Here is a 13,774-nt window from a genome sequence, read left to right as displayed (position 1 = left end):
GCATGTAACATTAATTTGAGCATGTCAATCAGCATTAGCGCGCCACCCACAGGATAACACAAGGATATCTCTGCCAAAATTTTATCCCCACGAGATTACACGAGACTGTCTGTCTGTCTGTCTGTCTGTCATTCTGTCGTTCTCTGTATCTGTCTGTCTGTGCATCCATCCATCCCCATTCTCTTGTTTTCATATTCTTCTGTTCATTTATTAATTCAGTTATCTTGCTAACCGGTTGCATCACTAATTGCGGCTCTTTGTTGGATTCAGAGAAATGAATTTTGTTACATAAACTCCTCATTGATGTTCATCTGCTGCAGTTTTATTAATTCATATCTTCCATTAAATCCTTAGGGTCCTTTTGTGCATATTGCCAGTATATGTGCGGCAGTGCTGAGCAGGATCATGTCCCATCTTCACCGGTGTGTATGAGGTAAAAAAACAGCCCCTGTGAGTTTGTTCTCCTGTGTGTGTGTGTGTGTGGCACGAGTGTGTGCGTTACTCTTCAGAAGCTGGTGACCTTAATTGCTGATCTAGGATCAAGTTACCTCTCATTGGCATATAAATTCCCACTCCACACCACAGCCATCACAAGTTATTTTATGAGTAGGGGACCAGATGCCAAAACCTGTCTCTGATCAACAGTTAAAGGATTACGATGAACTGCTTTTGAATGTTATACTCGGTTTAATATTACAATTTGACTGCGTGTTCTATGTTGGTGAATTGACATAAATGCTAGTTATACTAATTGCATATGTCTGTCCTCTCATTCCCTGTATTCTCTTTTTATCCCTGTCTCATTGTCTCTCCCCAACACCTCATTATTTTTGTCTGTCTTTATTAATAGTGATGGTATTTTTTTGGCATGTGTCTTGGATGTGTGGTGTCCTGATGCTGTTATTTTAACCCCACCCAAATTACCCAGAATAGTGCCCATGTTCAGGACCTGCTGGTGTGTGCCTGTGCAGTAGGAGTGGCCACCTGTTTCGCTGCCCCAGTGGGAGGCAAGTCACGCCCACTTTTACCCAGCATGCATTGCTTTGTATTATGTATAAGCATCTTCTTTCTTCTTATTTTTCTTTCATGCTTACTTCTCTCTTCCTCCCACGCAATGTACCCACTGACATTCCTAATCTATTCTTCTTTTTACATCCCTTCATCTCCCTCCCCTCTAACACTCTCGTTCTTCTTTTCTGCCTTCACCTCAAACTCCCTCTCTCTCTCTCTCTTCTCTCTCTCTCTGTCTCGGTGTCAGTAGAACCCCTATGGTTACACAGACATACTGACCAGTAGGATGTGCTGTTGGGGTGGGCTGCTGTTTTGGGACCCCCTTGGAGGTAAAAATCTCCCCTTCTTTCTATCCTAATTGTTTTTCAGTTCCTCTTCCTTCTTTTTCAGCTTGATGCCTGCTGAATAATTAAGCTCATCACACTTTACAGTTAAAAGCACCTGTGTGTTATACATTCATATGCTGTGCATGTTTTATGGTTCATAAAGAGAGTGTATACTCAGAGGAGAGCTTGATAAAGAGTGTGCCAGAACGTTTTAAGTACTTTTAGAGAGTGCATGTGGATATCAAAAAGTGATTGTGTGTGAAGCTTTCATAACTCTGTCATTAAGTATTTTTTTAAGATAAAATACTTTTTAAAATCTTAATATCTAAAAAAGAACTATAAGCCACTGGTAGGTTGATTCAAGTGTAAAACGTGTATACTTTCACAGTAATATTACTTAATTAATTATTATTATTATTATTAATTATTATTATTATTACTATTTTATGCTATAGGGCTGTTAATACTTGAATCTGATTGGTTGATGAATGTTTTATGGTGTGCCATTATTTTCAGGAAACGCATCACTAAAGTAGTTCCAGACAGGTCTTGACCACATAACATGTCCATATCACTTCACCAAATGATTTCAGTTATTTCAAAGGTCCTTACAACATTAAAAGAACCGAAACACACAACAACCGAGACCAAGCAAATAAATATAGCAACCAATGGGATGTTTTTTCTACAAAGTTACATTTAATTATGTATGGCCAGCACATTTCTCCCACTCTCTCCCATACAAACGCACACACACATTAAGTAAAGACTCACACGTGCACACACGGAAACATACACGTGCACAGAAATGTGTTGTCAGTGCTGCTCTGATGATTTTTATAAGTAAAACTCAACTTAAAAGCTGAGTGTAGTTTTCACAAGCGAGGTAATCCAGCGCTGTTCTTGAAACAGATAAACTTACAGTTTCATTATTAGTAGAGACGCTGCTGTGAACACTGTTGAGAGACGCATAGACTTGTGATTCATTCACGCTTAATCTCTGTCTTTCTCTTTTTCTCACTCTGTCAGTCTGATAACTTTATTATTAAATGCATAAGTCTGCTATGAAATATATATATTTGCTTGTCGGATTTCTCTACAGAATCATGGGCAGCATTGTTTTCACCAGGAATAACACTATTAAACACAGTTATGTAAGAAATAAATTGAAATAGTGCGGACTGATAGCTTTTAAACAAAAGTATTAGTCACAGTAGTTCTGCCTTTAAAGGTTTATAAGTTATCAGATTACACTTTATTTTAAAGTCCAATTCTCGTCATTAACAAACCATTAACAATGACTTTTGCCTCAATAAAATTTATAATTTGCTGCTTATTAATAGTTAGTAAGGTAGTTGTTAACTTTAGGTATTGGGTAGGATTAGGATTATGGATGTAGAATATGGTGGTGCAAAATATGTGCTTTGTAAGTACTAATAAACAGCCAATATCTTATGAATAGGCATGCTATTAAGCAAGTAGTTAATAGTGAGAATTTGTCCCTGTACTAAAGTGTTACCCAAATAACCTATGGAGAAAATTAATGGTATTTTTACTCATGAAACCCAAATGTATTGCATTCTATTACTTTGGTGGTTTGTTTGTGCATACTGACCAGCCTGACACAGCAACACTGTCTCAACCCAATACAGTGAGTTTTGGGCAGGGCTAACTGTTTGATTGACCGTGGCAGATTGTTTAGGGAAATATGTATGAATTTTTTTTTTTATTATTATTATTATTAATCAAATGATTTATCAATTGATAATTATTTTCAGCTATTATTATTATTATTATTATTTGTTTTTATTACTATTCACATCTTTTGCACTCTCATGTTCTCTCTCTAAATTGCTTTCTCTGCTGTTATTTAACTTTCTTTTTTATCTATTTTTACTCTTGCTCTCTCTCTCTCTTCAGGTGTGTTGTTCAGTATTGAGGTCACGTCAACATTATTTTGCTGTGAGGAATTACTGGAGAGGATATTTCGCTGCCACATTCAGTGCCTTCATATTCCGAGTACTGTCAGTGTGTGGACCAAAGATTCTGGGTGAGACGCACACACACAAACAGATATTGATACATTTATAATAAATTAATTTCATGCTATATGTCAAGCTATCCACTGCTTACTGAGCTCTATAAATGAAATACATTCTACAACATTTATTTCCAGCCCTCAGTTTTGATCAGCCAAGCAATGTTCCAAAAGTGCTAATGTACAGTCCAACAGCACTGAGACCTTTCACAGTGTCTGTCAGTCTGCTTGTGTGTTTGCATGTTTCAGACAGACTTTCGGCGGTTGGGATTATTCAGTGACTTATTTTGCAGGTTATGTTGTTACAGCAGTAGATGAGTGAGTCACTGAAGTATTCACACTATTATTTAGTTTTTATATAATTGTGTTTCAGTAAAACAGACATCATTATTGGCTTGAAGTCAAGCAACAATTCATCATGTTTTCTCTTCATGTTTAACTATTTCATTGGAGGAAAAATAATAGGCAAAGCGTCAGTGTTGCATCTACTTAATATTAACAATGTTTATTGAACCTGTTGTATAAAAAAGCAAATATTACACATGCATACTTTTTGTCGTTGTAAATATCAGCACTGATATTCAGAACAACAGTGATTTTGCTTAAATATGACTAAAAACATGTTTGTTTTTTTCCCACAGTTACGATAACAGCGCTGTTTCGTACAAACTTTCGTATGGATTTCCCCTTTGACCTTCAAGAACTGCCAGCTTTTGCCATAATCGGGTGGTGGGTTAGTGTGTGTCTATGTACTGTATATTTCATGTACAGTATGTGTAGTTATTAATTATGTATATGTGCATCTAAAATGATTGTTGAATATTGTGTATCTTCAAATAAATGTCAATCTTTCGGTGTTTGTTTCTAAATTTGTTTGTGTTTGTAGGATCTCATGTGGGTTTTCTAGGGGCATTCTTTGTCTATCTGAACAGACAAGTTGTTCTGATCATGAGGAGACCACGGCGCTTACACGATTTCTCACAAAACAGCAAGTCACCATTTACACATAAACTCATTTTACAAACCAGTTTTTAACTTAAAAATAAATTGATTATTCTATTATTTCTCTTGTATTGCATATGGCATTGACAGTGACATTAATAACATCAAAATATTATGATAATACACTATTACAGTGTAATTATATCTGTGTGTGTTTGTTTATTGTAGCCGGTTGATTTACCCTGGTGCAGTGACACTAATTATAGCCTCCTTCACATTTCCTCCGGGCTTTGGCCAGTTCATGGCTGGAGAGGTGTGTATTTGCTTGTATATACTGCACAAATACATTTTAAGCAGATGTCCATACAGCAGTGTTACTGAAACCTTGCCCAGTTCAGACGTCTTTTTCTTTTGTTTGCAAGAACCAAATTTTAAAAACAGCCTTTGAATATTTGAAATTTGCATAGCACTGAATTAATTATTTTTATTCATCTGATATGCATATTTATCATATTACTAATATTTTCTAGAGATTGGTTTTCATTTTTGTGGTAAAATATTTCACCTTTAAATTGTGAAATTACCGTACGTACCAGTTCCTACACCATTATAAGAGAAAGGGATCTCACCTTCTGAATATGACTACTTCATTGTAACAAAATTGAGCCTAGATTTGCTAGTTTATTTAACCATAACACTGTCATTAAAGAGCTGCTTGAGACTCACCAGGCAGCTGCTGTTTCCCTTCACTGCTACATCGTGAATGAAGTCCTTTGGAAGTCTCTTCTATGTGGAGTCTCTGTTTTCCCTTTTGTCACACAGCTGATGCCCAGAGAGTGCATTAATTCACTGTTTGATAACTTCACGTGGACAAAGATCTGGGGTTCACCAGCTCCACCTGGATTGGGTCGCTCTGCTGCCTGGCTCCATCACAAGTCAGCGTCTTCGTCATCCTTCTCCTCTTCTTCGTCATGAAGGTGCTCATTTTGTTGAAGAAATATTTCTGTAGCCAAATGCCATCATGTATTGCTGTATAAATGCTCATTTCCTTTTTGTCTCTCGTGCACTTATAGTTCTGGATGTCTGCTGTTTCTACTACTACATGCCGGTCCCGTTCTGGAGCCTTCATGCCTGTTTTTATATTGGGTCAGTCATTCTATTTTATTATATAATCATATATCATATAACATTCTGAGGACCTAGCAATTAATTTTGCTTACTGTATTGGAAGTATAATTTTGTTTATATCTCAGTGTTCATAAGTCCTGATATAATTTAAATAAAACATTATATTTAAAACAAATATTTAACGGTTATGGCTAGTATAATATTAATCTTGTGAATCCTGACTTGTAAAATAATATATATTTTTTTTAAATGGAACAAGAAATTGCATATTTTTGTACTTTCATGTCTCATATAGCTTGATATAGCAGTGTCATGAAAGTAGGCATGACAACAAAGTGGGGATCCACATGCAGGCTTTATTCCATAGAGTGTAGTCGGAACAGGCAGGGTCAAACACCAGCAAACAACACATCCAGGGCAAAGGCAAAAGAATTATCCACAAGTCACGCAATGGTCCGGGCAGGCAGCAAACAATCATAAATAAGGAAACAGTCCAGGGAAAAAAAAAACACAAAGGCAGGAAAACAGGGAAACTAGAAACACGGAAACTAGAAAACGTGGAAGAGCTAATCAACATTTAATCACCAGCGAAGAGAGTGTGTGTGTGCTATTCTTATAGTCCTTCTAATATGATGCAGTTGTGAACTGGTAATGAGTTTTCTGATGAGTCCGTGCAAAGGATTATGGGAAATTGAGTCCTGAGTGAATGGCAAGGTATAGGATGGAGTGCCCTCTAGAGGAGCTATGGGACACTCCAGCTGGTGATTGTGACACAGTTCCCCCACCAAGAAGCGGCTTCCAGATGATCCTCAACAGCCCAGAGTCCCGGAGGAGGTGGAGCAGAGGCGGAACAGGGGGAGGGGTGGAGGGCCAAGTCCATGAGGAAGGGTAAGAAACAGGTGACTGAGGCAGAGCTGGCAGAACAGGGAACCAAGGGCAGAGCCGGTGGAGCAGGGAGCAGCCAGGGTGGAGCCGAAGACCACCAGGGTGGAGCAGGTGGAGCTGAAGAGCAACAGGGTGGAGCAAGCGGGAGCTGAAGAATACCATGGCAGAGCAGAAGATTCCCAGAGTGGAACTGAAGACCACTATGGTGTAGTAGAAGACCACCACAGCAGAGCAGACGGTGTCTGAAGATCCCCACCATGGAGCAGACGACCCAAGACGATCCCAGGGTGGAGCTGATGGTGCAGAAAAGGACCCAAGGCGGATCAAGTAAAAACTGGAACAGAGAGCACAGAGAGAGAAAAACAATGGCCTCTACAGCCGTAACAAGGTAGGCAGAGAGTTCACCGATGGCCTCCATAGCCCTGACAGGACAGGCAAAAGAGTTCACAGACGAGTCTCCATGGCTGTGACAGGACAGACTGGGAGCTTAGAAATGGTCTTCTTAGCCATAACAGCACAGACTGAGAGTTCAGAAGACCGGTCTCCTTAATAGTGACAGGACAGATTGAGAGTTCAGAAATGGCATTCTTGGCCCAGGACAGGACATTGAGTGAATTCATGAGGCAGTCTCATTGACAGCCAGGGCAGAGAGTTCATGAACAGTTTCTGTGGCCGAGACGGGTATTGACAGGAGATTCACTGACGGTCTCCATGACTCCAGTCAGGACAGATATAGAATTCATAAGTGGACACCCTTATCCTAAAAGGAGGTGAAGCGAATACCCCCGCCACCTCTGGAGGTTTCTGCAATGGTAGCACAAAAGGAGCTTCAGTGGAGAAACAGGGAGAGTTCAAACATAGTGTCCGTGGTAGGAACATAGGAGTCAGGGGAACACCATGAGCTCAGGAAAGTGTGCTGCTACTGTCAGAGGGAGGTTCTGCAACAGAAGTTGCCACCTCAGGTTGGAAAACAGGAGTGGGACTCTGGGACAGATTCAAGGGCTGGAGTGAGCTCTGGGACAGAATCATAAGTTGGAGCAGACTCTGGATCAGGACTTTTAGACTTGGGTGAACTCTGGCTCATTTTCATGGACTAGAGCGGGTTCTAGATCAGACTCATAGACTGGAGCCGATTCAGGGGCTGGAGGAGGCTTGGAAATGGATTCCGAGAATCCAGCGAATTCTGGAGCAGACTCTAGAACTAGACTAAGGTCAGGGGCGGGAATGAACACTGAGCTTTGTTCCGAGGCTGAAGCAGACACAAGATGAGATCAGGAGTGGAAATAAACATGGGACATTGGTCATGGACTGAAATCATCTCTGAGCTAGACTCGGAAAACAGAAGCCCTTTATCGACCAGACTTGGGATCAGGAGCCCTCTCTGGGCTAGACTCAGGATCAGGAGCCCTCTCTGGGCTAGACTCGGGATCAGGAGCCCTCTCTGACAGTACTTTGTCTATTTCCGAGACTGATGACACTGTGCATGGTAAAAATGGAGTGAGTAGCAGCCAGCAGGCTTGAGAACGTTGAAAAACATGTCACTTAATTGTACTAAGTCTGCGTTGGTCTCAGTGAGCGCTGAAGGTCTGCATTGGCTCTGGGAGAGCGTGTTCGCCTTAGCGACAGCAGCCTGCACTGACACCAGCTCAAGGGTCCTCTGCGCTCGGATTCCAGTCTCGAACTCCTTGGGACTTGACTGACTTTGTTTTCAAATGCACATATTCACAATCCTCTTGAGTGCTGGCCCGTGTTGTGGAGAGGACCTGGGCTTGGAAAGAATGATGTGAGCAGACACTGGTTTGGCAGGCTTGGAAGGGAAGCAGGCTCTGGCTTGGAAGGGCTTGATGGAATGAGACTCCGGAACAGCAGCCATGATGAGAAGAGCCCTCTGGAATGGTAGGCCATGACGGGACGAGGGACTCAGGAAAGGTGGAAATGATGGGGACGAGGGGCTCATGGAACGGCAGCCATGACGGGACAAAACTCAGTGACGGCGGGGTAAGACAGTGACCAGACGGATAGGGAAACAGAGAACCATGACGACAACGACGGACTTCTAGAAATGGCGGCCATGATGGGATGAGGTTTTGGAATGGTGGCCATGATGGGACAACTCGCTCTGGAAGGGCGGCCATGTGTTGATAAGTTCTCTGGGAGGGTTAACATATATGCAAAAAAGTCTCTGGGCTTGGCAACCAAAAAAAAGTCATTAAAACGAAATCGCATTCATGAAAACGGACACAGTACGAAGAATCAAAGAATATAATTTTGCCAAAAAGTGTAGAAGCTTGACCAGACGGGTCCATGATTGGCCTGGATGTGCTCAAAAACGCCGCGGGATCGGGGTGTGGCTGGGTGATTTCTGTTATCCGAAGGGAGGCCCTAACAAACAAAGTGGGGATCAGGGGCAGGCTTTATTCCATAAGAGCATAGTCCGAACAGCCAGGGTCATACCATCAGCAAACACCAAAATCTAGGGCAAGGGAAAACAGGTAATCTCACAAGTCACGCAATGGTCAGAGAAGGCAGCAAAACAAATCATAATCAATGAAAAAGTCCAGGGATCAAACCACAAAGGCAAAGGAAGCAGGGGGACTGAGAAAACGGAAACTAGGAAACATGAGATCTAATCAACATTCAATCACCAGCGAAGGTGTGTGTGTGCCATCTATCGACCTACTAATATGAGCAGCTGGACTGGTAATGAGTGCGAGAGTCCGGGCAACGGATATGGAAATGGAGTCCTGACTGAATGGCAAGAGTACTGGATGGGACTGCCCTTTAGAGGAGCTCACTGGCACTCCAGCGATGGTGAATCGTGACAACATGCATACGGAAAAAAAATACCTCAATTTTATTCAGGAGGACCCAAATGGAGCAAAGCAATATGCACTTTAGTTCAGTTGCTGATATATATTTGGCCAAAGTAAGATGCAATTCTGGTAAATTGTAATGAAAATCAGATGTTTATAACCGAATAGCAGACTAATTATGTAAAATGCATATAAACTATCAGTTTGTCATGCTATAATTTTTCAACCTAATAGCAGTAGGTTCGTAAGAGGATATTTAAATGCTTAGTTTTTATGATTAAAGCTCTGGATGTTTTTTTTAATTGTGGGGGCAAAACATATAATTCAGTACAATACAAATGATGAGGGAGATATGCAAAAATATAACATTCCTCAAAAGCCAGATGTATCATATTAGATACTCACACACATTAAAAATGATTTTTCTAAAAATTATGTATGGAAGTAGCTTTAGTCCAGTAGGTGTGTTTTCTTGAAATATTAGTAACAATATAAAATGTGTTCTTGCCAAGGCTGCTTTTACTTCATTAAAATTTGTAAAGATTTCACATCAAAAAGACGTGTACCATGTGGATATTTTTAAAATTAGCTATACTAAATGCTTTTTTGTTGCTAAAATGGTAAACCAATAAACGGATTCAATCAGATGACAGAAGGCAACAGATTTTTTCAGCAAAGTTTTGATCACTGTTAATAATTTTAGTAGGCCTTAGATTAGAAATTTTGCATAGCAAATACGATACCGTAGGCTTTGCAGGGAGATTGCATACATTATGAGATTCATACATTATATTTAATTGTCATGTGACTGAGATAATATGATAGTGTTTCAATAAGCAGGAGCAGCATTCGGCCGTTTGGGCCGTGGGTGAGATCATGGCGGCACGCTGTTTCCTCGAAACGCTGAATTCTGTTTTGATGGGATTGTGTACCAAATCCTGCCTGGAGGCTAGCATGATAGGTCTGCAAATTATTCCCCCTTCCAGCTAGTCCTACACACCCTAAAATCCATTTAAACTGTTAAAGTAGTCAGATTTATTCTTCTCATATTGGTGGCTACTTTGTCTTTCAAATTTTTCTGCATCGGTCCCTGCAGTGACCACCTGCTTCTCCCTATGTGTGTAGGGGCAGCTCAGCCATGACAGGAGCCGTCACACACAACAGTTTCAACAGCATTCATCTGTTGTGAACTGACTGGTCAAATCTCACACATCCTTGATCCTGCCCATGATGGTGGCCGTGATTTTTCGCCAACATGGTGGCACAGGGTCTACACAAAGCCTTCTCAGTACTTTATGACTCCAGTATTCAAGTCAAAAAGCTGCCCTTTATGACTTCAAGAGCTTGTCAGCTTTGGCCACATCAGGTACCACTACCAGATCTCTAGAGAACTGGTGTATTTTTAGACGTGATTAGTGCATGTGAATATATGATAGTATCTTGACCTGTTTTCCCCTTCAAAAAGTATAACTTCTTTAGGCGAGTTTATTTCTGATGGGTCGGGCTGTCCCGACAGAAAGAAATGAAAAAATTCACAGAAACTGTCCCTTGGTCTTTTGACATAAAATATTTGTCTCTCTCTCTTTCTCCTGCATGGCAGTAAATGGCACTATCTGTGTTGAGTGACATCATGGTGAAGAAAATAAAAGTTTCTCGTGCACGCCTCACGTCCACTCACAGAGATCTGAAGAATCTCCTTGAGTCCACGTCCTCTCCACCCATCACCAATCCAGCCCCGCGTGTGACTCCAACGGTCTGTGTTGTGGGTGTAACAGACCACTTTGTGATTCATAATTGGCAGATTTATATTTCCTATTGAAAAAGGCCAGTGTTAGGACCAGGCATGAATTTACTATTCAAATAGTAGACACACCCTAGAATGGAAACACGTATCCCATATAGTCAAAAAAAACTTTATGAGCAATATTGCTAAATTACAAAGAACAAAGGTCACCTTTTGGAACTATTAAAGTAAGATTGTACAGTGTGATATACCAAGGTCACATCTGTGGAGATATTGTATTGAAAACCATCGGTACGCCTCTAGAGTACAAACCTAAAAGGTTAATTGTGCGAATCATAAAAAAGTTCCAGTTTATCAGAAATAAAGTCAGTTACAAAAAGAGGTCACATTCTCAGCTATAATTATATAGCCAAAACATGTAAGATATAACGTTTCAATTAAAAAAATAAAAGTTTGTAATTAAGTGAACATAGTTCCAGTTGTGAGCTTTAAAGTGACATTGGCAAGAATTGTGAGATGGTGCAAGTTCACAACTGAGAGAAATAAAGACCAAACATTTTATGAGAAAACAGTCACAACGCTTCAATAGTAAGTCATACTGCAAGGCTATCAGTATACCAGCGTATTTTCCAATTTCACACCAGTAACTTTTTTTTTATAGAATTGGTGAGATGGTTAAAATCTCCAATCACCCAAACAGTGCCATTAATCCAGAAATTAAAGGCGCCAACTGTTCGAGAAAAAACAATCACAATTGTGAGAAAATATATAAAATCACATTTTCAGATATATCGTTGGCAGTGTTGAAGCAAAAAATAAAATAACAATTACAATACAAACTCTGATCGGTGTAGTAATAAAGTGCAAATTGCGATGATAAAGTTGCAAAGTACGTGAAGGTCAATGGTATGAGAAACAGTCGCAATGATTAGATGTAATGTCCCAGTAAAACCTTGAGTTTTGAGAAGTTTGTCCCCTGTAATACTACTCCTAATTACTGCTTCTTGTGTCATAATAAGTTACAGAAGGTGTTATAGTAGTATGTTTCAGGTATTGGTCTTAGGGTTAAGGATTTAGAATCTGGTCATGCGTTAATACAGTATGTTTTTTATAAGTACTAATAATCCAATCCAATAGCTAGTGTATGTATGCTAATAAGCACCTAGTTAACAGTAAATAATGTTCCCTATTAAAGCTTTTCCCAATAGCACAAATAAAATTGCAATTACAGTAACAAAGTTTGCAGGTTTGGATATACATTTACAGTGACTTTTTAATCTGAGGCAGAAAACATGCACAAGCCAGCTATCGTTAATCAGCAAATTCATGTTGGTTAAATAGTCTGCCAGTATGGTCTTTCAGAGAAGCTGTGTTGACCAAGCATGTCTTGCTGGTTAAAGGTGGTTTTAAAAAGCTAGGTAATGCATGCCGACGATGCACCAACTAAGCTGGTCTCTTTTCAACAGTATTGCCCACTATAAAAGTTGGTGTGGTCCTTTATTTTGGCCAAAAATTCGAAATTTATTAAAAAATTTAAATAAAAAAAGTAAATTATTTCCCCAGCAGTCAATGATTCTCTTGGCTCCATTGAGAGATGTGAACTTCAGGTCGCCTTGGATTGGTGGCACTTCAGCCGAGAGGCGTGGTTTATGTCCATGTGAGGGCGTGTTCCAGCCCGGGGGGGCACAGGTCAACTGGGAGTCCTTCGCCTTTGTGGATGAGGAGGTTGAGAGGAGAATGGAGACAAGGTGAGAGAGAGCTCCAAAAGTGTGCTCACACACTGTTGTTCCCAGAAAAACCCCTAGAGAACGCCTTTTGTTCTTCTGTTTGTTCTGTTCTCTGAACTTACATCAGTAAGCAGAGCTTTTTATGCCAAATAAAATGCTCTTTTTCTGAAAACCAAAAAATTGGAGTGTACTAATCTTACACTAAAATGATTACAGGGTAACCAACCGCCTCTGAAGAGTGTAACGATTCACTGGGGTCCACCAAAACCACAGACGTCTCCCTCTAATCACACCACATCTGGTGAGTTTGTGTTTATTGTTACCTGGCAACAAGTTCTCAAATGTTCTTGCTGATCAGCATCCAACCCCTACATCAGTTCAACAATTCAACACATACAGACCTTGTGTTAGAATTCAAGTCATTTCTTACCAGCTTCAGAAATGCTTACCAGAAGAGGCTTTGTAGGATATCAAGAGTTAAATAGTCTGCCTTTAATAAAAGCTCCTTTAAATAGTCACAATTAAATAGTGAACCAGTGCTATTTATGTAACAGGTGCCCTAATAGCCCATGAGGAGGACTCTTCGCCGCTTTTCTCCCTCATCTCTCCTCATCAGGGCAGACTGGAGCTCGGAGGTGTGTCACTAGTTACTAAAGTCACTAACAGCAACAACAACATGGCTGAAGACTACATGCTGTGTTACGGGCAGATGATACTGACGGAAAACTTAGTTTACTAACTTTATTAGCTTTGCTGTTGTTGTGTTGGATTGTATACAGCGTGCAAGGTTCATGTGCATGTCCAAGGCTTTTTCCCCCATTTTTAGTGGTCTCTGTGGCAGCTACAGCTCCCCTACTAAGTCTGGAATGTATACATACATACATTGCCCAGGTCTTTCAAAGGTTTTGTGTGCGTGGATAATTTCTGAGAGTGTACACACTTTATATTTATTACGAGGGGAAAAAAAATAGACCGGATATAGGGGAAATTATTGGCTTCGTGTGGATAAGCCCTCAGTCTGAACAATCTGGCGACTCAAATTGATTTAAATAGTCGTTTTGCGTTATGTTCAAGGGACTACCAGCACCAGAACTTAGCAATATATACCACAGTCTGATCATTGCCTAAGTTTTTCTCATGTGATGAGAGTTCTACACCAA

At 40.3% G+C, this 13,774-nt stretch overlaps 1 pseudogene; it reads left to right on the top strand.

Moving 5' to 3' along the window:
* LOC122144555 overlaps nt 1-13,353 on the top strand; it is a 40,747-nt pseudogene extending 27,394 nt beyond the window's left edge.
* Nucleotides 13,354-13,774: the final 421 nt, after the last annotated feature.

This window comes from Cyprinus carpio, unplaced genomic scaffold (genome assembly GCF_018340385.1).
Source record: "Cyprinus carpio isolate SPL01 unplaced genomic scaffold, ASM1834038v1 S000006722, whole genome shotgun sequence".
In the NCBI taxonomy this organism is placed as follows: domain Eukaryota; kingdom Metazoa; phylum Chordata; class Actinopteri; order Cypriniformes; family Cyprinidae; genus Cyprinus; species Cyprinus carpio.
Note: the sequence above shows the minus strand (reverse complement) of the source record. Positions and strands in the feature narration are given on the sequence as shown.